This window comes from Falco biarmicus, chromosome 9 (genome assembly GCF_023638135.1).
Source record: "Falco biarmicus isolate bFalBia1 chromosome 9, bFalBia1.pri, whole genome shotgun sequence".
Lineage (NCBI taxonomy): Eukaryota > Metazoa > Chordata > Aves > Falconiformes > Falconidae > Falco > Falco biarmicus.
Window position 1 is genome coordinate 12,348,853 of NC_079296.1, and position 26,315 is coordinate 12,375,167.

At 44.0% G+C, this 26,315-nt stretch overlaps 1 long non-coding RNA gene across 1 annotated transcript; it reads left to right on the forward strand.

The window, feature by feature from the left end:
* The first annotated feature begins 1,198 nt into the window (after window positions 1-1,198).
* On the forward strand, window positions 1,199-17,213 carry LOC130154572 (uncharacterized). Its single transcript, XR_008823785.1, has 7 exons — window positions 1,199-1,286; window positions 1,413-1,449; window positions 3,661-3,846; window positions 9,587-9,668; window positions 11,302-11,429; window positions 11,585-11,737; window positions 12,964-17,213. It is a non-coding gene; the product is annotated as an uncharacterized LOC130154572 (long non-coding RNA).
* Window positions 17,214-26,315: the final 9,102 nt, after the last annotated feature.

Genomic DNA, 26,315 nt, shown 5'->3' on the forward strand with positions numbered 1-26,315 from the left:
TATGTAGAAAAGGTGAGGGGAAAAAAGTAGAAAGAAGTAAATAGGGACAGGAGCAAAAAGGAAAAAATGAAAGTAATGCAAAAAAAAAAAAAAAGGGAAAGGATAGAAGGGAAAAGTGCAGATGGAGGAGACAGAATGGAGAAGATGAATGGGTGGGCTGAAGGAAGGCAAAGGAAGGGGAAAGCAAAGTAAGGAGTGATGAAAGAACTCCGGAGTGATCAGTTTTGCAGGTGCATCTCAGCAGGTTGCCTCTGATCGGCTCTCTCAGGGACACAGCATGTTACCTGGACTAATTTATAAAGGAAATGAAAAGGAAATGGACTTGTTATAATGAACACCATTAATTCACCTCTTCAGACTTCACTGTTTGAACAGAGAGTCTCAAACTACTCAATTGTCATTTGTCTATTCCATTCTTTTCTGTTGCCTGTTGGAAATGACTGGTGAGCACATACACCCCCGAATGGCTGCACAGCCACTAATTAGCATATATATTGTTTGTCCTGGTACAAATTTATAGCAAACAGCAATATTTTACACTCCAGTAAAGTTAATAAATGAGGCTTTAGGCTATAAAAATTTCATGTTCTTTTGTGCAAAGGTCAATTACAAATAGTTAAGCACATATTCATCCAAAAGCTCTGGGCTTCAGCACTGGAAGAATAAAATGTATTTTGGTCAGTCTGTTTGCCAGCTGGACAAATGCCTCTCATACAGCCTCTGAGACACCTCTCTCCAAAAGACCACTCAGTTGTAGAGTGCTTTTGGCGGTGAGAGGACTGATGTCCTTTTTTAGCTTAGGGAGGGAAGATGCTCTGAAGTGTTGGAGGTACAATAGGATCACACTGGCCCAGGCTAGGGGAGACTTCAAAGATTGAAGTCTTCTCTGAGAAGTTCTGGGGTTAGAAAATCAGATGCATTCACTCAGCGTCTTCAGTGATGCTACAAAGGACAAAAACATAGGAAGATGTTAGAACTGTGCAATATGAATGCCCTTCCTCATTTTCAAGATGGAAGAAAATCTGGATTTAAAGGTATCTTTTATTTACATTATGTAGGAGCCACATTGTGCTCAAGACTGTAAATATATAACAGAGAGGGGGCCTGTGTTTTAAAGGGCATCATCTGCATATAAGTGATGCAAGGAGATTTTTGCCAGTTATGTGCTTTGTTACTAATATTATTCCTTTATAATACAGTTGTAACAGCAAGACTATAGCCTATTATATGGGGTCACATGTGAACATATAAAGAGATATCTCTCCTCAAGATTGAGAGCTCAGAAGGTAGGGAGTCAATGATATATGACTATACCTTCTTTGTAGTGCAGGGGGGGAGGAAAAGCATTGATCTTCCCTCCAACAGCCTTCTTAAGAATGGAGACATTAAATCGTATTTTTTTTTTTTTTGAGGGATCCTCGGGAAGCTGGTCTGTGAAGATGTGACAAGGTAATTCAATCAGAGGACATTGGAGATTACAGGATAGACTAGACCGAGCATAGGTTGCAGAAGGCTGGGTACTGGAGAGACACTCTGAATAAGAGCATCTGAAGACTTGACACTGCAGGAAGTTAGGAGCAGAGAAGGCTGGAGCCCAGACCATGGAGAAAGCAGTGTTAAACAAACTGTCATCCAGCACTTGTCATCAGTGTTAACCTGGTAACCAGGCAACTGAGAGATATGTAAGAAGCTCACTGCATCATCCAAAATGAAGGGATGTGTTTGGAAGGGATGAGAAAGGGCTTAAGAGCTCTGTGATTCATGGGATCAGCAACCCGTCATCAGGGGCTGTCAGGCTGGCAACTCAGGGGACACACACAGACTTCATAGGGTAGATCAAGGGTGAAACAGGAAAGCGTGGAAATGATAAGGAATCAGCTCAGATGGGGGCTGTACTGAAGATCTTAAGCTTCAGTTATTGCCATCGCTAGCAGCCTCTGAGCAATTTCTGCAGTCATCCCAAATGCAGTTTTTCACTTTGGTTTTACGCTTTCCCTCTCCCTCTCCATGGTTGTGCATCCAGTGTGTCTCTGTGGAGCTTTATCCTCAGCTAGGGGTCATATTCAGGTACACATAGCATCCCTCCACTGCCCAGAGACCATGTCAGGCATGACCAGCTCCAACAAAGGAGGCAGAGCCACTGGACTACAGTGACTATCCCCACAGCAGCAGGTGGGGATGGAGGAATAAAGTTGTTGAAACCGACCATTCACATCCTGAGACTGGCATGTCTGCAGACTGGAGCAAGGAGACCCCCAAGCTGGATGGGTTTCATACAACGAATGGTTTGAAGTTCCTGTACAAAAAGGAGAAATTTGTCAGGGAACAGAATCTGTGTAGATGAGAGATGAAAGAACTCCGGAGTGATCGGTTTTGCTTGGCACATGAAGAGATGTAGAAAGGTTTTGGGACAAAGGAAGGGGTACAGAGAAAGGGTAGGAGGAAGGTGGAGGCCACTGGAAGGGTTGTTAATGCTCTCCATGCATCCAGAAAGGAGAACCTGGAGGTCAAAGCCTGTATCTCCTACTCACCCTGCTTTCCACTGGGTGAACTAGGAAGCAGAGTTCCCAGTTCTCAGCCCTCTGTGAGGAGGCACCCTACACACCACACACTTCTGCGATGGGCTTAATGGTAAAGTTGACTGAAGCTGAACTATTTCCATCATAATAGCCCGTGAGTTCATTTCCCCACATTTCCACCCAATCCATTTATTCAGCTGACATTAAGGGAGCTCTGCAGCAGCAGGCAATCCAGAAGAGAGCAATAACAGGATTGGAAAGGAGAAGCAGTCACCCAAGGTCAGCAAAAGCCTTTGGCTGCTAGTGCCAGGGTGGCTCAGCAAAGGTGACCACAAACGGGCAGAGATGTCTGTTTTGCAAAAGGCTGGTCAGTGTAGGAAAGAGGCCAGGCCTGACCTGAGCTGGGCTGGGGGAGGGGGTCAGAGATGCATCTGGCACCCAAAAAGGGAAGGGATGCTGATGTCTGCACTTGGTCAGAAGGAGACAAAGCTCAGCAAAGACGACAATCCAGCTGTGACTGTCATGTTGGCTTTGCTTCATTTACAGCACCTGTTAATTATACAAGGTTTGTGTTGGGAACATCTGGTAAGGTCCCTCCTTCTGTCCTGCTTCTGCATGAGCTGGTTTGGTTATGTTCTTCTCAGGATTTCAGTCCCAGGTTCAGGAGGAATTTATTTGATCGTTTGTCTCAAAGGTGACCTAAATCAGACCCAGGAGGTTCTTGTCTTTGTGTGCCCAGGCACCAGTTCTCATTCTGGTTTTAGTTATGTAACTTTGCGCTTTTAAATTGAGCTGTGAAACAATTTTAGAATTTCTTTTCATCTCAAACTGTAAAGGCTGATGAAAAGGGGTGTGTGTGTGTGTGCGTCTCTTCTGCTTGGATGTTTTCAGGGTCTTTATATTCTTCAAATTACAGGGAATCCTAAAGACAGACAATTTTAGCTCTCACTGCTCCAAATCTAGATTCTCCATATTGTACATATGTGAGGAAGTTTGCCTTTTAAACTTTTGGAATTACCAGAGCTAGAATGGGAAAAGCTTCTGATGTTTTGTTGCTCCCTCAAATTCAAGGGAGATTACATTTATTAAGCAGTGGTGTATATGTGACTGAGGAGCTCACTCTCAGAAAATGTTTACACAGGTGATTTCAGATGTAACATCTGGGATTTTAAAGCATTTAAATGAAGACTTTGGCTACAGCCTGTATCTGCACAAGCAGAAATGACAAGCCTTGTGACAGTGCCTCACCTTCACAAGGAAGTCAGCAGAGCTTCTGCCCACCTGGAGTTCAAGCCAAGTGAACAGAAATATGTCAGCAAAAACCCAGGTACTGTGATAAGAGTAAATATCTTCTGTTTTTTTAGTGATAGGTCACATGATGCGCTTTTCTATTTTTCTGCTATTAAATTGCAAAAACTCTGGGGGTTTTGCTTTTTAATGTTCTTTGTAAGCATTAAGAGAAGATTTGGATGAGGGTGGCCAGTGGTTTAGAAGAAAACAGCCACAGGAGTGTGCTTTTGTGAGACGAAGCCACTGTTGATGGTCCCCAGTTTCTACTGATGTGTCTTTAAACTTGCCACTGACTGATGGTGTGGGCTAATCCCTCCTCCTGGTACTGCAGAGATCCCAGGTTTTCCAGCCCGCTTCGTGCTGGACACTGTGCTGTAGCAAGGGCAGGGTAAGGGAGGCACCGGCCTGTGCCCTGAAGGCAGCGATGCTGGGAGGAGGGCACTCCCATACTAGAGCACACCCAGCTCTGCTGCTGTTATTTCCACCTTGGAAGTGGGGCTGTGGGTCCTCACATGAGGCTGGAAGGAGCCTAAGGAGTATGAGAGGGGTTGTGCTATGATCCACGACATCTCCTGTAGCTCCAGCCATGGTGATCCAGGTGGTTGATAGATACGGGTTAGTTGTCCACTCTCTCACCTGGATATATTAACCCCTCAGGAGTTCAAAAACTCATATAGATTCAGAAATGTGGAAGTTCATGCTGGTCTCAACAAAGCTTTCAATGTTATTATCACTGTTAGTCAGAGACAGATTCCAAACACCCTCAGGAATTCACCTTTAATAAACAGTCACGGGGTGAGGGGGTGGGGAGCACCCAGCAAGGACCCTGTTATTATTTTTTCCCCTTCTTCAGTGTTGCTCTCCCTCAAATATCTCTGAGCCATAGGGGGCTGCTGGTGTGGTGGGGATCTTATTGCAATTCATTTCTCATCCAAATTAAAATCAGCGCATTCAGTTCACCTTGCTGTGCTGACTGAGTGCTTTTGCTGGAACAGAGTAAGGCCAGTGGTCCTTGGCAGTGACAAAGGTGGGAGGTGGACACTGGAGACCGCTACCTGAGAAGATAAATGATAGTTATTGTAAAATTAAAGCTAGCCCAAATTACCCCCTCCTGTTTCCACTGAAGTTAAGCTTGGAAAGTAATAAGATTACCTTCAGACCACGGTCTTGTGAGGATGTGATGTAGCAAATGTCATCTACACCTGGAGAGGGTTAAAGAAGGAAAAAATACAATTCCTTTGTCAATATGCAATGGTACAGCCACCTCAGTGCCACAGCTAGGCTGTGCCCCTGAGACCTGCTCAAACCACTTCTCTCCTGGCAACAACCATCCTCTGAGACCTGGGTCTGCTCCAGGTGGCCCCTCAGGCTCTGCTGTTCCCCTTTCCACTGTGCTGGACAAGAAGTAGTAACAACATCCAAGTGTCTGCCACAGCCACAGGTCCCTTTTAGTATATGATGGTGGCAACATAAGGCAGTTTCCTCAGGGTAGCAGGATTTGGCATCCCCAGGCAATGTGAGGAGATGTGGGGGGAAGTCAAGCTGATAAAGCCCTGATCGGAGTCATGTGAGTGACTTGCAGGATTCATTCGGCTAAATCGCTGATGGGGTTTGGGTCATTGTTCTCAAGCTTATTACCAAATCTTACTGCCATCGGTAAGAGGAGCACAGCCTCGGCGTCTTCAGCAGGAAAGTCAGTAGTGGGGTTTCTCTTCACTGCTGTTCAGAAATCTAAATTACAAATGCATCCCTTTGAAATCTCCTTTCGCTTGGGAGTAGAAGCATGGGCTCCAGGGTTTATTTTATGTTTTACTATTTTATTCCCATTCTTTCTTTCTTGTCTTCAAAAGGTGCTTCTCACAATGCAGAGGGAGGATCTGTTTCTTAGTTTAAGAGGGGAAAAAAGTAAATGTGGAACAATACTTGACAAAATAAGCCTATAAGGGAAAATCTTCCAGCAGTTTTGCTTTTTATTGCAAGTTAGTATGTACACCCCCTGCTCTGACATTATTTTATAATCTAAAATACTGCTACACAGTAAAAAAAAAAGAATACTAATATATTATTACTTCTTTGCCTGGCTTCATGATGGACACCTTGGGTAGGGTTACCAGTAAGGTACAAGCAGCTGGTGTCTCTGTTGCCTTTGACAACGGCTCCTTGTACCCTCCTCTGACTCTGTCGCCTCATTTCTATGTGCTGCAGAGCCTGTTTACTTGGCCAAGAGCCAGGAGCCTTCCAACAGAGGGAAGGATTCCACCATGTGAAGATATTTATTGTCATATGTACACAACCTCTGACATCAACTTAATGTCTTGTTTTTATTGACCCATTTTGTGCTTCTGAAGTCTGTTTTAAAAGCCTGTTAGCGGCAGGTGTGCTCCCATGTCCTTGTTAATTGGCCAAGCTTTTCAGAGCTCCCAAAGAGCACAACCAAGCAGTATCTCCTTATCTCCAGGGCTCAAACTCCTGGTGTCAGCTACTGCTGAACTCCCCCCTGGAGCCCAGGAGTGGAACAGCTTTGGAGCCAGACAGAGAAAAGTTGTGAGGCAAGGAGGAGGGGGGAGGACTGGAATGGACTCCAGAAAAAAGAATGAAAGTAAGAGAATAGCAGAAGAATGAGACTTACCATGGCAGACCAGGATGGAAAAAATTAAGAGTTTCCTCAGGGTAGCAGGAGGATCGTAGGGGGATAAGCTGGTGTTAACATAAAAAGAGCAGTGTGGGAGATGGAGGTGGAAGAGCAAAGGTTTATGGGAAGGAGAAAAGAGAGAAGGCAAAAAGAAATAAAATAATTGAAAAAAGATTCTAAGGAAGACAAAGAAAGAAGGAAAAGTATAGCAAAGAGAGTTTGTACTTAATCCTCCTGGAGCTGCTGGGTCTAGTTTGAGGATAAGCATTCTGTGTCTGTGTTTTAGAGGCTTTTCTCGCTCCATATGTGAGTATCAACCTTTTGGGCTGTCCCTATTAATGGTGGCCTGGCAAGAGGACACTGCAACAAGAAGAGAGCGGTCCCTACCAAAAAGGTGCATTTCTTCCAAGGGTGGGTTCCTCTATTCCAGGGCAAGCCAGGAAACTGCTCTGAGTGTGCATGAGGTCCTCTTGGGCTTTCCACACCGCCAGTAACACCCAGTGTTCAGCTCTGGGTCCTACCAGCCACAGCCATGGGATCCATCCCTGCAGACTCCTGATCCACCTCCGCGTCCTCAAGGCAAAGCGCTTCACAGTATGTTCAAAGCTGAACAGATACTTAAGTACCACACAGAACGGGGGTCAGCATGCCCAGTACCTCACAGGATCAATCTCTATGAAAACAATGCCTTAAGTTTTCACGTACTAGCTTGCAGTAGCCATTTTTATGTTACAGGCATTGTGAGTACCACAAATAAAACAAAAATGTAGTTGATGAGACAGCAGGAAGGGAGAATCTTTACAAATTTTTACCTAAATTCGGCAATTATTACTGTGTCACTGAGGCAACACTCTTTTAGGAAGCTTCTGAGGAAAGTACATCAACCTGTTTCACTGTCTTTTAGCAGGATCAGGGCCGTTCCTGGGCGTTGAGAGCTGGAAGCCAGCTAGGGCTGAGCAGAGACTACGGCCTTCCCATTCCTCACTCAAAATCACTACCTGCCACCCTCAAAACCCGCTGAAATATGCTCCCCATGACTCGTCTGAGCTCCCCACTGTCAGAAGCCTCTTTGGAGTTCCAATTTAACTCCTCCAGGGAGAGTGTGCCTGGAAGGAAAGAACAGAAGCTTACTAAATGAATCTCTTAATCACTGTCATTTTAGCCTTAAAAAACCCAGCCAAAACAATGGTATATTACTTGCAGACAAATGGAAGTCCAGAAGTGAATTCTCCCTTCATCTGATCACATCCCTCTTGAGAAATCTTTTTTGTTGAGCTGATTATATTTTTTTTTTCATAAAGCATATTTCCTTTGATATTTTTCATATTCCTCAAGGTGAAAATGCTAGGCAAAAATGTTTTGTTTCTGTGCAGAAAGAAAAATAATGTGTATACCAAGCTTTGAAGCCTTGACTAAACATAACCAGAGTGTTCTCAGGAGGCCCCAAGCCCAGGACATGCCTTGATGGAGCAGGCTGTAGCCCACCATCAGTTTGTGCTAAAACTAAGAGGACTTTTTCCCTGCCACTACTGGAAGGTGCGGGGTGAGACTGAGCAGTACAGACCCACATTGCCAGTTTGCTATGGATGCAGCCATCCTCATGACAGCACTAGTGTTGCCCCTAGCCCCCAGCTGGTCAAAACTGTGGTGCACCCAACATGAAGTATCATAGTTAGATGAACCTGAATGGCTAAAGTATAATTTACTCTCCATGTTAAGCTGTCATAACATCACATCCAGGGGCCAGGGGGCAGAAGCAACCCATCTTTCTGCTCACTGTGGAGCTTGCAGGATTTAATTCTGTTTGAGTTTGGCCTGGTGATCCTAGGCAGCCCTTGGGAGTGAACTGCCTGTAGATTTCTGGTGGTTGACCTGGGATTTTGGAAAAGCAACTGGTACAGATATTGTCTCCTTGCTATTAGTTGTCCTGGGGTAAGCCTCACCATAAGGATATAGCTCTGCTTGCTAGATGGTGATCTTTGAAGAAAAGACTGAAATTGAATTGCAGAAGGCTCCGTAGCTTCAGTCACATTGCCTACATGCCACGCACAACGAGGAGGAAAAGCTGAGCCCTACCTTTCGTCCATGCAGTGAGCTTCCTGCATCTGTGGAATGTTTTCCCAGGCTTGTGGAACAAATGAAATACAAAGAGGCCCTGCTAGCCTCTGCTTCCATCCGCAGCTGCCTTCAAATTGTGCATTCAGAAAGCAAGCCAGAATGGAATCCATTTAACAAATTCTGTTTGAAAGCTGGAAGGAGGTTTGCAGCCAGCAGAGGAGGGAAGCTCTGGAACAGCCTTCAGCAGGAGTGGGTGGCAAGCAGCAGCCTGACTAGTTTTATGATGAAGCTTGCTCAGATTGCAAGTGGGATTGTGTAGTGTGGTTGCCTGTGGTAGCAGGGGACTGGATGCAACGACCTTTGAGATCTCTTTCCATCACGTGCTCTTTGACGGCAATGAAGTCACAGGATATAATGGGCATAGTTCAATTCCTTTCATGGAAGCTACTTCAGTTTACACCAGCTGAGAATCTGCCCTAGTGTGGCCAAAGTCAAGGCTGGCAACCTTTAATCCTTGTAATGTGTGATAACACCTCAGCCCTCTCTGCCTACACCTGGCTTCCTGATGATGCCAATGATGTCTTTATTCTGCGATGCCTTTTTCTGTTGTAGAGATGATAGCAACGGCCTATCGGTGGCCACATTCAAATATATATTTTTCTCTTTGTCTGGCAATAAAAGATACCTTGAAAGAGCAAGGATGGTGGTGAGAGTGTCAGGTGGGGTCACGAGGCACAGGCATTCCACAAAAGGGAACAAAATAACAATGAGAAAATACCTCAAAACACCTTCCAGAAATAACAGCTTAATTAATACAGCTTTTATTTGCTCAGTGGCTGAACCTCCTTTTCCTATGCTTTGGAATGACCACTGGGGAGTATTAGTAGGAGCTCAACTTTGTTTCTAAGCTTTAGTCCTAACAACATGCTTTGATAGAGAAATGTGTGTGAAATCAGGGGGAGCGATACACAGCATGTGGACTCTGAGTTGTGTCAGAACTAACCAGCACAACGTGAACATGGGATACAGAGTACTATCAATGTCCTGTCTGTTTTTTTAAATACACATATATATCTCTGTCTCACAGAGGGACAGTGTGCCCCCAGTCAAAACGCTAGATGGACTACAAACAGACGAAAAAGGACAACCTGCAGAAGCTTACAGTTCAGGTAAGTGATGGCACAAAAAAATAATTCCAGGAAAAAATATTCGGCAAATAAATCCAAAGAATTAATTATCTCAGCTGTAGGAGGGCAAAATGAGTCTAATAAATTAGAAAGAATTTCTAAAGCAAAATTAGCTGAATAAACCCATGGCTAGAAGTTAATCATTGCAGTGCACAAGCATAATGCAACTTCCCCAGGTGACCCTGTGCATGGAGAGTGACCCGGTGTGGATGTCCCAGCCAGACATGTCGGAGTTGGGGAGGGAGGTGGGAACCGAGGGTTTGTTTCACTCTTTTATGGAACCCTGGCAGCCCACTGCTCATCAGACAACAGATGCCTCAGTGTGAACCCAGTCCATTCCTGACTGGAGACTGACACTGGGTTGGTAGATCTAGCTGTTAAGCTTTGTAAGACTTCCAGATTTGTAGGGCTTTTTTCCTAGTTTCTGTGGTCAGCCAAAATGGCATCTGTTTGTGCTGTTGTTTCTCTAGGGGTCTTTCAGGATCTGCCGTGCATGCACTGCTAGTGTAAACTGACATCCTTATATATGTGAGGATACCAAAAGAAGGATCTAGCTTTATAATCCCATCAAATAAATTTGTCCAAGCTGCACAGGAAAGCAAGTCCAGTTGCAGGGTTTTTTTGATTAATTGATCCTACTGGCAACAGCTCAAGGGTACAAAAGTTTGTGGTTTCTCTTACCGCCCCATATTGCCAAGAAGCCGCCCTACATTTGACATGGGAATAACATCAAGATATGCCTCCATCCACCCCCATGGAAGGGCAGGCTAGAATAGGGAACGTGCCAGGTCAGTACTCTGTGGCCCCAGACATCGCCATGGAGGAGGGAATGATGCCCCAGCCATGTTCTGCTCCTGCCAGCATGCACCACAGCACGTTTTCTGTGCATCCCCACTGTTACTGAGGGAAGACTTGAAGTGCTGTCTAAAACTCCGCTTTTAAGAAACCTCAGCAGCTGCCCAAGGACACTAGTTTGCTTAATTGCTGTATCAGTACATTCAAAGATACTCACTATCTCGCTATCGGCCCTAGCGAAACATGTATTATCCGTTTGTCCTTGAAACCAGCCATCCCCTTGCAAAGTGATTAAAGTAGTCTTGTGCTGGATGAACCGTGCACATCTTTTTTTCTCCTGCTCCCCCCAAAAGATATCATCCCCCCTGCCTTCCTACTAGTCACGACAGGGATTCTTACTTGCAATTTATTATGTTTGCGCTCATTTGTTTTCCTTCAGAAATCTTTGAGATGCTGCATCCAGTGACCTCTGGCAAAGGGATGGGAATAGCACACACTTTTATCCTGACATTAGGCAGCAGCAGTGACAAATTGGTTTACTTTTCTGCCTGAGCCTGGGGGTTGTGAATAGGGAAAGGCGGGGTTTATAAGCCTGGATGTCTGAAATATGCTTTGTAATCTCTCCTTTCTGATGTTATTTAAAATATATATTTGGGCTTGTCTATTACTGTCTGGGAATACAGAAAGTTTTGCCCGAATGGACCGAACCTTCTGGTGGGAAATAAACTTGTTACCTCATTATGCCAGGATTTTTAATTTTTATTTCATAACAGCTAAATATACATATTCAGTTGTGTGAGGATGTATTCTACTATGCTAGGAAAAGGCACGGCAGGCAAATCTGCAACCACACTTTCCAGCATGAAAATACCAAGCCATGTACCAGTGAACTGAGGTTCGGAGGTGTGCACAGCCCTAGACAGTCCTCAAAGCTCATGGAACCTGCTGGTAAGTACTTTTCCCACGACTTCACTGTTCCTAAACAGAGCAGAAATAGCCCAGCAGATGGGGAACTCTGGGTGGTTCTTGAAAGTGCAAAGTGCTAATAGTGATGATTTTGGTTTCACTAATTGTGTTTTGTTATCACCTCTCCTGCCCCCCAGCGCACATACCCCCATGGACACATCCACCTTTGTGGGGTGCCCAGAAAAGTGGCACAGGCACTGAAGTGATGGAGATAACTTGCATGGAATTCAAAATACTGACCCTTTTTGCAAAAGCTGTAAGATTTACTGATGAAAATCGCTCCCTAACAGGTGGGTATTGTTGCCTTTACTATGTTCCTCATCGATTTAAAAACCAAGGAAAGTTTATATAACACTGGAGCACTTTTCCATAAGAGTCTGAATAGCCATTTCTAAAAGGACATTTGTACATTTGATTCTTCATCTTCCGTTCTGGCTGTGCTAGTTGCTGTTGTTCTGAGATTGATCCGTGCAACACACTGTTCATCCCAGTTCAGCGCACTACCAGAAGAGCATTTTAGTGTTCCCGTGTTGCTGCCATGTTCTGACCTCAAAGGGATGGTCTCAGAAAGCTGCATGTGTTCCCTCCTCCACTTTCTTTTTTGTGGCTGATGTTATCTTGTGTTATCTTAATTACATACTTTAAGGATGCCTGCTGCACAGATCATTGATGGAGTTTGATGCTTGTTAATATCGCATTGCGTTATGAAAATCTGGTACATTAAGGCCTTGGTGTCTTTCCAAATTATTCTGAAGATATAAAAAACTTAATAAGCAACCCACTTACACTAATACAGACTAATAGGTTGAGAAGAGGGAGGGTGCGTTTGAGAACGTGTTTATTTGAGGGGTTGTGAGTAAAATGATTTAAAGAGCCCTCAATCAAGACTTGCTACTTAAGGTCAGGATTTAGTGTCATTATTAGGGTTAGTACTGATGGGGATAGTAGATACCAATTTGTGGTCGAATCTAGTCAACCTTCACACTTGTATTTAATTTTTCCCCAACCAGCAATTTGTCTTTAAATGTGAACACTTAGCTAAATCGGATGCAGATGGTTGTTTTTATCAAATGAATGCTGTTTTATCACTTTAAAAGCTTTTGTTTTTAGTCAAGTGAAGGAAGTGGGCAGCACTCCCTTGTTTTTGAAAGAAGAAGAGCATATGCTTTTTAATTTGAAATGTAGCACTAATAGCATTATCCACAGGGGGATAGGCTGTGCTATTGTGGATTGTGGATAATGCATTTATGCTCAAATATCCTTTATTCCCTCCTGAGTGAAAGAATTTAACAGCATATTGTATTACCATGCCATGGAGAATATAGTTTACTCTAAGAGTGAGTTTTTTTGACAGTATTAACTCTTCTTATAACGCTATGTTGAAAAAAAACACCCTCAACCTATCATGAACAGCAAAAAAATACTGTTGAGGGGAGATCTGAAGATAATGCAGACAAGAGCCAGAGACAGTTTCAAAAATAGCTTTACTGACACATCCTTTTTTTGCATTTCTCAGTCTCTGCTCTCCTCTCGCCAGAAGTTGGTGCTCATGCTACAACGGTGCCAAGCTGTCGGTGCAGCAAAATGGAGAGAAGCAGGCTTGAGACGAGCAAACTCAGTCCGTTTGTGACTTTCTGTAGCAAACTCCTTCTCCTCTGGGCTGTAAGACAAATGGTTTAATAACCCAGAATGCTGTGCTCTTTGCTTCAGCAAAGTTGAATCTCTGCATTCAGCCTTATTCACAGGTATCTCCAACAACCTCCCGGGAAAATGTTGAACAAAGGAGATCATGGCTTGGAGGCCCGGGGCTGGCCTTGCTTTGTTTGCTTTTCATTGTAAAGCTTATCTTGCTGTGTCATATGGTTAAAAACTGGAGCCTTGCCTCCAAGATAGCAGTGGGAAGGCAAGAAAAGCTTGTGCGCATTTGTCTTCAGGTCAGTTTTATAAATGAGTGTACCGATGCAGCCCCCAACAAAAATGCAAGGGAGAAACTATGAGCAAGAGAGAACAAGTCCTAACTTCTCTCCCATCATGTGGTTTTCTGGAAGTGAAAAATCTGAACGGTGCTCTCATGCTCTCTCACCAGAGAACTGGCTGCACTCCAATAATGAAGTGCTGGACTGGTACCTCTGCTGTGAGACAGCGAGCCCAGCCCTGGCTAGCCTGGCTGGAGTGCATTTGGAAAATGAAACCAGGTCTTCGACACAGTTCCCACCTGCCCAGGATCTTGGGATGCCCTAGTAGTCCCAGGGACAGTAAGCCAAGCCTGTTAGAGATATCAAATCAGAATCGGGGGGCTGAGGGTGAGAAGTTCAGTGGAAAGAAGGCACCACAGCCCACAGGGTGCAATGTCCAAGCGGGGTGCCAAAGGAGAGGGAAGAAGTTTTTGAAATCAAGTAGGGCTCACCCAGTGTTCACCCACTACTTAGTAGCAGGAAACACAGAAAGAATTCCTGCTGTGTCCCAGGAGAATTCAGCTGAGGCCACAGCTTGCGCCTGAGCTGGCACACTGATGGGCAACAATTGCTTCAGATCTCTTTCGGCCAGGGCAGGTGGCACATGCTGTGGCTCCGCTTGCTGCAGCTCCGCTCACAGGGTCACAGAGCACAGCGGTGTGGTGTCCATCGCAGTGCTTTGCTGTGAAGCATGGCAGCATCTGCGTCTTCTTCAGCAAAGCGAGGATTAATTTTACCCAGCTTTACCCATGTAAAAGTTTAGATGTCTAAGCCAGTGATTTAGCCTTCCTCTACAGGCTGTGAAGAGAAAGGGAGACATCTCCAGAGGATGAGTCACTTCTTCCTATGTACAGTGTCTAAAGTGGGTGGGATGACTCATCCTCCAAAGGTAACAGTCTCTCTTTCTATGGCTTAAATGACTAGTGTCAACTGAAAACCTAACTTTTTGGTGGCAGAAATTAGCCATCTTCACTGTTACCTGCATTCATCTGAAGTTATTTTCAAAACTCAGAGTGAGGTGAGAAGGCTTACTTCTCAGTAGATGGCCCCTTCAAAGGACCATTTTGTTCTTTCTCCTGGGATCTGCACATCTTTGCCCTTCAGAAATGGTGCTTAAATGGTTTGCTCAAGTTACATGGAGTCAGAGAAACTAAAGCCTGTTGGAAACATAAAGAGAAGTCACTTGACCCATCCCCAATGCACAGACAGAAAGCTGCAGTTAAGTTTTGTTATCCTTAATGTTTCCTCCTTTCAACAGTGCCTTCCAACAGTCAGTAAGAAAATTTCAGTTGTCTTCAATGGGCTTTCATCCAAGCCTGCAGAGAGAGCAACAGAGAAAATACAGCTGCAGAGGCAAATCAACAGAGGGGAAAGGTAATGACATGAGAGAGGCAAAAAATGTAATTGTGAGAGGGGAGAGAGAGGGAAACAAAGAGAGGTGTTTTAAAGATTGAGCAGTGGAGGAACACAGAGGCAATGCTTAGCGGAGAGGAGATCTGGGCAGGGGGAGAGGGACAAACCTGTACCCTTGAAATACGCATCTCTTCAGTGCTGCTGCATCGCTTCCATTTGAAAATGCCTAACTGCTCTTCAGTTTAATCATTGCTGCACTTTTGGGTATAAGATGAATAATTAAGCCTGGGAGTAGAATACAGCAAGTGTTAATAGGGCAGAAGCTACTGCAAAGTCCTTATAAAAAGCTGTGCTTGCAGCACAAAGTGGCTGCTGTTCTCTGCGTCCCCAATCACGAAGTGAGGAGCATGAAAGTACTAAATTAAATGAAGTGCATCTGTATCCATTCTCCTGGACTTTTTTTCCCCTGCGTTTGATACTATCGCTTGCTAAATAATACCCCGTCTCTAGCAAAGGATGAACAATGTAATTTTAAATTGCCCTTCCAAATCAAACCAGGACAGACAACCTGCACAGCCCACCCTGCCGTGCCTACACCCACGGACTCTCACAAGCACAGCCTTCTCCCTTACCTAAGTTAATGTTTAAAGAAACTATCTGGTGCCTTAAAGAGACAACTCATCCTGAAGTGGCAGTGTTACAGAGTTCATCCTCTTTGATGAGTTCAAGATTGCTTCCTCTTGCTGTCAGAAGATAAAAAATGAAGAAATAAACACCCACTTCAAACCATGAGAGACAACAATTACACAATGGCCAAGAAGACACTGGGCCAGCTCCACTGTCCAAGCGCCTTGTGGTACCAGCTCGTGCGTACAGCAAGAGAAGGTGCAGCAAGGAAAGACTATAAATGGAATAAGACACAGCTGTTAATCCAGGTACAAAGCAAGTTATTGTGGTTTGCTGCTCTGTATGCTGTTTCGCCTCAATCTGAAATGCCTCTCTTTCCCTGAGCGTGCTTCTGCCTCAGCCTGCGGACCACCAGGACCACAAAACAGTAGCTCAAAAGAAAACAGGTCATATCTGAATCACCCAAAACCTGTTCAGAGACAGTGTTGTTCATTCCTGAGAGATCAGACTGAGTGTCACGCTAAACAGCAAATGCAAAAATCCTCTTTCAGGTCTTCATTTTCTGTATGCACCCAATTAAACAGTGCTATATAAACTATTCAAATTAGACTGGGAAGGAAGAAAGACAAATAGTTATTTTTAAGTACTTGGGAGATGTTTGGAAATGGGAGGTCATAAAGGTAAAGAGGGAAGTCAATAAATAGAAAGGAGGAAATTATTTTTAACCATTGCAGATAAGGTATTTTTAGAGCAATCACCTGAAAGCTCCCTGAACGACACAAGATGATAAGCACTGCCCAACACAGCAGCAATCATGGGAGCTGAGTTACAGCCTGGCTCAAACCCATGTTCCCTTGCTTCTTTCAAGTGAGTTTCAGTGAAAAGATTTTTTTTCTTTTCCTTTTTTCCCCACCTCCTGTCCTCACTGCTATCACTGAGGGTACCTCAGAGAATCTGGCTCGTGTATGGACATCTGAGGAAATTTTCAGTTATTGCTAAGTGGGTATTTCCCCCCCTCTTTGGTTTGTTTTTCATCCTTTTCTTTTTGACTGGTGTCCTCTCACCTTTGCACTAAGTGGAAGAGATGAAAAGCTGAGCCTCCACAGGCAAGCATGTGTGAAAAGAAACCAGAGCTGATGTCCAAAGGGACTGGAGGACCTTGGGGCCAGGGGGATACATCTCTGGCTGAAAAATCATCAAGGGATGCCACACACAGGGCAGGGGTGCTGCCAGAGGAGCATCGCCCCTATCCATCCCTGCAATGAACCTCCCTGCTGCAGGCAGCAGATGCAGGCAGAGCTGCCTGGGGAGCCTGTGTGGGTTTTTCTGTGGGAGGACAGAGGGATATCACTGGATTTTTAAGTTCACTTTTGGTCCTCACAGTCTGGGGAAAATAGCTGTCTTGGAGCCATCTTCCTATCTGCTATCTTAAGCTGAACGTCTTCCTGCATCTTCCCGGTCATTGACACCGATGGTGCCTCTGCTGTCCAGATTTTCCAGAGTGAGGGCAATGAGAAGGATCAAAGCAAAACAGAGAAGATGTCAAATGATAAATATTTGACTTTGAAACATGAAAAAGAAGATGAAGAGCAGCATCAAGGGAATCAGTCTCTTGGGATGTCCTGCATTCTGAATGCACATTTTGTACTGCTAAGATAGGAGTTGTGAATGCAGTGTGTGGGTTTTACAAGAAAATAGAATCAGCCAGAAGAGAAGACCTCTGGGAAATCACAGAATGTGTGCATGCTTTATGGTTTGTATAAAATTAAATGATCTTTTTTTTTCTTAGAGATATTGATCCTTGTTCTTTTATTATTATTATTATTTATTTATTTTCCACTCTTATTTGATTGTCCATATCCCTGTCTTTCAGGTCCCTTGTTTGAATTTGTTCTATTTATGTGAAACAGGTTGATAACTCTCATCTCTTCTCTCTTGCTCTCAATAATTATAGGTCTCCTAGGAAAGCTGGCCTTCAGTAGAAATTTTGTAAAGGTTTTGAAAGATTTTATTAGAAAAGATTTGGATCCTGCACAATTATCAGTTCTGAAAGGTGCTTTGCCCACCTCCTCCAGTGGAAGTGTTATTGATCATCTCACAAAAGGAAGGCATGTACTTACAGAGAGAAAAGGTGAGGTCTGGTTGCCTCTTCAACATCAATGATAAAATTGCATCTAATGTTCACCTCATTCACCTCGACTCCACTGGTCTGCACTAATTAAGGTGGAGCAAGCCGTGCCAGTTAATAAAGAACACTGTAATTCAGCTTGTGCTGGTCAGTGATTGCAACAAGAGGAACAACCCAATCACTGATTCAAAAGGCAGGCTTTGATTAGCAGAAATATCTGGGGCTTTTGTTCACTGATTGTACAGCTCACACTGTAAAACCCTGCCACTATCAATGCCTTAGATGTAAGACTCAAAATACCTTTTTTCCCTTTTAAGCTGGGCTCTAACTTGTAAAGTCATGTTTTAAAATATTGCAGGTGATCATCATAATTCTGCCTTCTATTTTGCAAAAGCACTGTTCTACTTGGCCATGCATGCCACCGTCTTGCTCCAAGGTCCTGTCCTCAGGGCAATCACATCCCACATGATAGCTGACTCCTTTTGGAGCAATCACCTTGCTCCCTCCAAGTTAAACACTAATGTGGTTTACAGAATAATTTTCTCCTGGGTCTATTTTAGTTATCCATACATATACCACGTTTGGTTCTTTTTATCCAGGACAGTTCTTCACCACTGTCAGAACAGGTTTTAGACTTTCACGTCACTACCAGCCATCCTCAAGACATGTCCTGCAGTAAGAAGCTTGTCCTTTGTGCCATGATAGAAGGGCTGCAACTCTTTTGCTACCTCCACAACTGTGAGGTTAAAAAACAGACACATAAAATAATTGGGGGGGGGGGGGGGGGCAGTGGGAAGCCACACAAGGGAAAGAGCCAATTTGGGTGCAGTGTGATGTCTTACTATTATGGCCGGTTCCCTCTACAGAACATTAATCATGGGAAGTGTGATGGACACTAACTTTTCTAGACTGGCCTGTAAGGACACGGAGCAAACCCATGGCTTCTCACACTCCAGCCCTGTCTGGATGAGTATATTACAGCTGTAGACAGGAGAGAGTAATCAGGGATCACTTCTTCCCCTGAGGCCTCTCAGAAGCAGTAAGAAAGGTTTACATGTACTCTGTGAAGCCAACTTTTCACACCCCATTAGCACAGATGTGATGAACTTCACTTCTGATAACTACCTCTGCCAATAGAGCTGGCCATTTTTTTTCACCCCAGCTGAACAGTTTGTTCTTACAGAAATGCAAATTCAGCAAAACATAATTTTTGTTGACATTTGTAATAGGAAATTATTGAAACGCTTCATTTCCATTTTAGCATTTGGCCAGTTCTGTCTCATCTGGCATGAAGTAATCAAAATCCAGCAGAGAAGCCCTTGACTCTTTCAATCACTTCGCAGAGTTTCCTTCAAGGAGGCTGTCCTGAGATTCCTGAGCTGAAAACTGATGCCTTTCACCCTAAACTTTGAGAACAGCACTTTCCATTTAACTCCAGAACTTTCCTCCTCGGAATGAAAATATTGGTCCAGAAAGTTCCATTCCTAGGGAGGAAAGGTATCTTGCACCAGCTGAATCATAGAAAGGATGATTTGACTCATGGCTTTTAAAGAATTAACAGTCGCCACAATGGGATCCCTCTTATGCAGCCAAGGCGGTGCCAAAAGGAGTCGGTACAGGGAGTCCTGCGTGGTTTAGGCTTTTTATAGTGACAGATTTCTTTGCATAATGTATTTTGGGTGAAGCTTTGGGTTTATTTTGTACTTATCTGATGTCAGAAAAGTATATATTAAGTCTTCAAAAAATAAGAAGGTATTTTAATCAGCTTATTACAGCCTTCCATGTATAATAAAGCAGTTATATGGCAGTAAACCTGGAATCCTACAGGAGTTTGTTGTAAAGTGACAGATTCAGGTCAGAGCGGTTCGTGAACAGCCAGATTGATGTGTGATGCATAATGATGGGAGAAATGGCATTATTGTTTTACAGGAGAGTGCAGAAAGATAGTATATGCCAGACCTGTTAGAACAACTGGGTACCCTGCAGTTTAATGCATTGCCTCTGGCCAGTGCCTGGTATTTCAGAGAAATTAGAGCTATTCTACAACTGGTGAACAACATAGCCACACAGTAGACGTGGTTTTGGCTCCTTACCTCCACTCACCCTGGCAGCAAACCCTACATTTCCCAGTTCTGTAGACACAGACTTTGAAGACCACTAGCATGGGTGGGTATGACCAGAGCAGTGCCGCAAGAGACCCTTTTCTGTAACTTCTTTGGCTTCTGCCACCGACTATGTGACCACAGACACCTCTTTCAACATCTACTTCTGCCTTCTTTCTTGTTTTAAACAAATACTTTCTGGACCATGAGTTTCTCATGTCCGTGGCATCTAGTTGGCTTTTTAAAATTCTATTTCTTTTTCTAAATTTGCTGGTCTTTCTTTTCATTAACTGGATCCTATAATCAACGCACAAGTAATGCTGACCCGAAGGAAACGCTGCTCAACCTATAAAGAATATCAAAGAAGTAAAAAAACCAAACCAAAACAAAACCACTTTGTGAAATATGTAGTGGCAAAAGCAATGGCTCCTGCTCAACATTTCCTGGGAAGAGAGGGCAGCAAAATAACACCTTAAAAAAAACAGATGAAGGACTGGTCCACCTTTATGGGACTGACCCCTGAAAACCCACTGGGAACTAAAGCTGGTGCCACACATGTCTTCCTCTTAATCTGTGCTCTGCTGAGAAGCTTCTTGAAACCAGATCTCCTTTTTCTTATGTCTCAGTAAAATGTCAGCTACTCCGGGGTCTTGGTGCATGACTGAGGCCCCCCAGTGCTACGTCAGAGATATTAATTCTCATTAAGAAGTGATGCAATTGATGTACATTTGGACAAGCATCGTGCACTTCACTGGCTACTCCAGGGTGCAATGTAAATGCCCATTTCAGTCTAAAAGGCTCTGTGTATGCTCCATCACAGCTGCCAAGGCTTACTGAACCCAACACAGACACTGAGATTAAAAAAGTAATTCAGGCTAGTAAGTTGTTTTTTGATCTTGGGATTCATGGGCCTTTACAGCCCTGAGATCTGGGATTCCCCAGAGCTCAACACACATTATCAGTTATTGAGAACTCTGAATTTGAGCCAGAAAAATATATGGCCATGTTCTTAACTCATATGGGTTTGAACAATCCCTTTGACTTTCACTCATCTTCCTGCACACATGCAGACACTCAGTATTGCAATCCATCGTGCTCAGCACCTTGCAGGAGTGAGCCCTTCTAATCCTTCTAAACCCAAGTCTATTGACTTTCAAAGCAACCCGTGAGGGTTTCTTATCTATATTTCCTGAACAAACTGCTTGCTTAGGCTGAGCCTTTTTGCATTAGTCTTCTACCAGAGTTGATTTTGAGCAATGAACATGATTAGATTTTCATATCAGGAGAGACTGAAAGTATGGAGGTAGTTCCCAAGTATCCTGGAGTAAGACAGGAATGAACTCCCTTTGTTGAGTAGCTTATAAAAACAAAAAAGATCAGAATTAATGTCTAAATCCTGACCAGCCAATATCCAGGTTTTGCTTTCTCATCCCGGAATGAATCTTAACAGAACTCTGAGTCTAAAAGTCTGAGGGAAGTTTGAAAACCAAATCTCAGTAGTTAGATGCATGACATTTGTATAATATGATCCTGTCATCACATTGCAGAATGAGATTCAGTCCTAAACTACACCACACCCAACTCAGAGGGAGATGCTGCATGCTGTCAAGAAGTCTGCCCCAGAAAACAGACTGAAATAAGGATTGCTTCATCTCTAGAACATTTCTATTATGGGGCTCTCTTTGCACCAAAATCAGGCAAAGGCAGTTCTTTCAGGCTTGACCGAAGCATTTTGGATGTCACAAGTCTGGAAAAAAAGCCACATCATGGTAGCACATCATTATACATCTTTCTCAGGGTCAGTATCAATGCATGTGAGCATGGGACTCTCAGACACCAGGAACCATCAGTGGAAATGAAAACATACCTGGCGTAACTGTGCCTGCCCTGTCGTCTCTCCTCTTCATTCAACGGTCAGTCTCAAGACTGAGACTCCAGGCAGAGTCTGCTCCCCGTTCTGCCCAGGTTTTGCCATAGCAAGCCAGGCTCCATCTGTTGGGGACTTCCCTCTCCAACCTGTAAAAATCAGGCTGGCCCTAAACTGATCACGTCTGTTTAGGTGACAATCTTGCATTAATTCTGTATACGCCCATGGCCAAACAGTGAGACTTGGATTGTAATTCCGACATAAAAATATAGATTAATAGATAAATTAATAGATACCTATTAATAAGTTTAAAGAGATCTAATATAAATATATGAAAATTTAACTAAATATACACCTGTATATAGAGATTAAAAAGTATAGTTTCTGTTTCTTTGTGATGTCACATAAAGTCTCTTGTCTTCCTCACTCGAATTGAGCAGCACCATAACCCAGGTGCTCTTTCCTCTGTTCCTGGCAGCATCTCTGAGAACTCTTGACCTTCAGCTCCCCTTGGCACACCCCGTTCTAAGAGCCCTGTGAGAAAATAATCCCAATTAAACTTAGCCTTCCCATTTAGACAAATCTATGATCTAGACAACATGACTGATGGTATTAAAAAATAAGGGTAGCTCAGATACTGAAAGAGTAGTATCCATTCCACATGTTTCAATCAGAAAATCTTGACTTTAAATTTCTCTTTTTCTAGACCTCCTTTAAAATTTCAGTCAAAATAATTCAGCTGGACATTTTCTACTGGGCACTGTTGTGTTGTTAAAAACTAAGGCGTCTCACAGCAATTTATCACTGGCAAAAGCATCCCTAATAAACAGAATCAGTCTGTGTGCTTTTCCCATTTAATTTTGCTTCTTTCTTCAGCTCAATTTGGTTGACTTTTTTGGTGGCATTAAAACATTGTTTTAAGCTGCCCTTACATGATGTGTGTTGTATATAACATCTAATGGGCTGTGTTTCTTCATTACTGAGCCAAAAGTGAAAAGAGGGGATGATGAGAGACAGAGTGGGTTATGGGGGTGAAAGGAGTCCTCCCTGGGAGGTGAGGTCAGTAATCCAATTTTTTTTTTTTGTGCCTGCCTGTATCTGTTCAGGGTCACATAACCAGGTCTCGCTCCTTCACAGGTCCTACTGCCATGATTGTTTTTTTCTAGTGACACATTTTGTAGTTCTCCTGGGGAGGGCCCCATGACCTGGTTTTTCCTAGGTCTCTACATAAGGTCGAATTTCCTTCTTGACTGAAAAGCAAGCACTGGAGGCCAGGAGGAGCCGCCCAGCGAGTGCACTGCTGTACAAGTCAACAGAGAAGATGGGGACACAACATGGTGTACCTAGGGCTCCCACTGTCGATGTCTCTAACAGCACTAAACTCCATTAAGATGTTTATCTACCTACACCCCATCTCATGTGTCCTCCTAAACTTAATCCAGCACAAACTGGGAACTCCTATGGTGAGACCCACTCTCACCACAGTGTCTGGTGGTGCTTTGTCGGTATTTATTGGAGAAGCCAGAGTTGGTAGGCTGCGGAGTACCACTCCTCACCTGGTTCTTGTGGTCAGGATCCATATGGGCAGTCTTGTATGTGAGAAAGTTTGTTTTGCCTCTATCCAAGGGGCATAGGTTGGTATAATTTGTGTGGGTTTTTTTCTAGTTACACAAAAGGAAAGTAATTTTTGGTTGAACAATGTAATTGTACAAAGCACCCATCTTTCGTCAGTTGAAAATTCAGGATGAAGGACTAACATTTCCAACAAGGGTTTTATATAGCTTTTAGCCCTCACTGTTTTCCATATTTATTTGATTTGCAGAAGAATAATAATCCTGAAAGGCAGTTTTAGATTATGGAAAAAAAGATTACTGGAAGTAGTCGCAAAGAAAATGTGAGGGGGTGTTAACTGATATGTGGATTAGAATACATACCTTGGACAAGAAGGTCTATAACCTGACTGGGTCCAGCAGGTCTAATGTACCACTTTAAACTTTCCAGGGTAGAAAGGACATGGAAATATCTCCCTCATGACCTCTTTATGCCTTGGCTCAGTTGTCTCACTCCTGCCTCTCTCCGACACACAACACTGACACCCTCCTCTGTCTCTGCTTTCAGACAAGAAACTGCACCACCCAACCCTTGTGCCACCTTTTTCCTTTCAACGAGCACCGGTGTAGTTTCCTTGAGGAAAGTGCTCTAGCCAGAGACAGGAGCACGGTTTGCATTGCCACTTAGCACCTCTCCTTCAGCACTGGGAGCTGAGCAGCCAGGCTAGGGAGCCTGCTACACCCTGGTGCAGGGGATGCCATCTGCCAAACGTCCTCCTGAGTGGTGTTTTAGCAAGTGGGCTAAAAAGCTAAAAAGAACATCCCGTACATGGCAGCTGAAGTCCATCACAGCTTACTTACAACATTCTGGCTCTGGAGGGAGGCTGGGCAAGTGGCCAACAAGCCTCTATTACTTGCCCATGTTTCCCTTTGGGGAAAGGGTTTCCTGGCTTAGCATGGCCAGCATCCCTGGCTCTGCAGAGCAGGATGGCACCAGAAAGCATTGCCATTCACTCACCCCAGGTGCAGCCCACCCAAGAAGATGCTAATGCCATTAACTGAGGTCACCAGGGCCTTGTGGCCAGTCTCAGTTTCTCTGCGGTCACTGCATAAGTCCCATCAGCTCAAAAAGCAGCAGATCTCCTGTGTTCTTTTATGTGGGAGCAAACAGACTTTCTGGGGAGGGGAAAATTGTCTCCATCCTTTATTTACTTCCCTGCCTTCTGTGCTTGTCACCCCCTCCTCTTTACTTGTCCACCCACTTTTCATGCCTCCAGGATGTGGTTGTTCTTGGAGCTGTGGAGGGGTCACTGGGTCTGACTGGGGGGTCACTAGGGCTGTGCCCTCTGCCTCTGAGGAGGGCAAAGCTGCTGAGGTCCAGAGTCTTCCTGATGATTTCATGTGATAGCTAATTAATGGCCTCCCCATGTTTCCATGGCAACTCCATCCTGTGCTCTTAGCCTGATCCAAATGGACATTCTGTACACTTCTGAAGCCATAGCATCAGCATATTAATAAGATTTGCTGACGTCCTTTGCTTTCTGCCACATCGGCTCCTAAGTCTAAATTTGAATAACTTAAAAAAAGAACATTTCTTAATAAGCTCCCAGTGCACTCTCTCATGTGACTTGAAGCAATTGAACCTAGAAGTCTTCTGCATTTGAAGGGAAGAAGCAGGTAGAGGCTGCTCTACCTGCTGCTTTTTGCCATGCTTTGCCTTTGGGACATCTAGCATCTGGCTTTTCTTTTTTCCTCTGGGTTATTTGGAAGCTCCAGCTTTCATGCAGTCCCTAATTTAATTGCAGCAAGGGACAAGTATCTGCCATGATTTGGTAGGACGAACTCTGTATTAGCTGAGCTGGACAATCTTATGGATTGCTCCTTGCCTCCTCCTTATGCAAAGGAAGGAAGCCAAATTTCATTCTGTTACACTCAGAGAATGGTTACTCATATTTCAAGTATGAATGTTCCTTTTATCATTAAACTCTATAACAATGCTTACTGGTCATGCAGTCTAGTGAATCTAGTTTTATGTGGGAAAGGATTCCCTGGGTCCCACCAAACTCGCCTGTATTAATTACCTTCCACTCTAGCCATAGCCTTGTAAAACATCTTTTTCTGACCAAGGGAGGACTTAGACATAATTTCGTCAGGATCCCATTAACACCGCTGTAGCACTGGTGTGGCCTCTCTAGGGGGGGTCTGAACTACTTTTTGTCGAGACAGAAGTATGTCACATGCTGCCACATCTTCTACTGCCTGCAGAACAAGTACCCTAAAACAAAACTGTGGGATCTGGCTGTTACAGGCTCTTCACTTACCTGGGGAAGGGCTTGTGGGACTGAGCAGTGGTAGCAGGGCATGTGTCCTCTGATTTCTTTTCTAGCATCAGAAGTAGAGTATGGTCCAGGCCACATTTAATTGGGTTGTTTGGGTTTGGTTTTCCTTTTTCTCTCTGACATAAACTTTGAGCCCAAAATGGTGGCTGAGCTGCCAGATAGCTTCATTTTCCCCTACCCTGAAGGACAAGGGAATTTATTATTGACATTCTGGCTTCATTCCATCACAAAATTTCATCTAGCCACGTTGCAACGTGGCTCCAGATTGTTGTGTTGATGTGCCATCATACCCTGATGCCATGTTGCACAGTCAGGTACTCCCAAGGTAAGTTCCATATGGACAGCGTATCTATGTCAAACCTCCTTCCATCTCCCTGCTCCAGTTCTCTACGCGCCAGCTCCACCGCCCCCAGCTCTGGTGGAAATGCTAGCTCATGCTGGACAATGCCTCTCTGACTCCACAGCTGTCTGCCACTGCTGGGCTCTGAACTGGGCAGCGGTGATTTCACGTTCTGGTGGTGCCCAATGTCTTGCTTAAGGTGTGTGATGTTGCCCCTCCCTTGCTGAAGCCCCATAATACTGGGGACTGATCAGCCCAAGGCATCATTAAAGATACATGAGCAATTGATTTGATCCCTAACAGTCCCACAAATACAGGGCAAGATTTAGATAATGTGTTGCTACTTACCCATGAGATCTGAGATTTAATTGCAACTTCTTTGGCTTCTAGTCACTAGAGCTGGATACTTATCTCATAGGAAAGCAATTTATCGAATTAATTTCACTTTGTGTTAGCGCATTCGCTATTCCCAGCCATGAACAAATCCCATCATTGAATGCAGACTGCATCTCAGGCTATAGGTTGCTTGCTCATAAGCAGTATTCAGTATTTTTAGAGCAATAACTATAGTTCTTTTCAGTGTCAGCTCTTTGGGTCATACATGTAA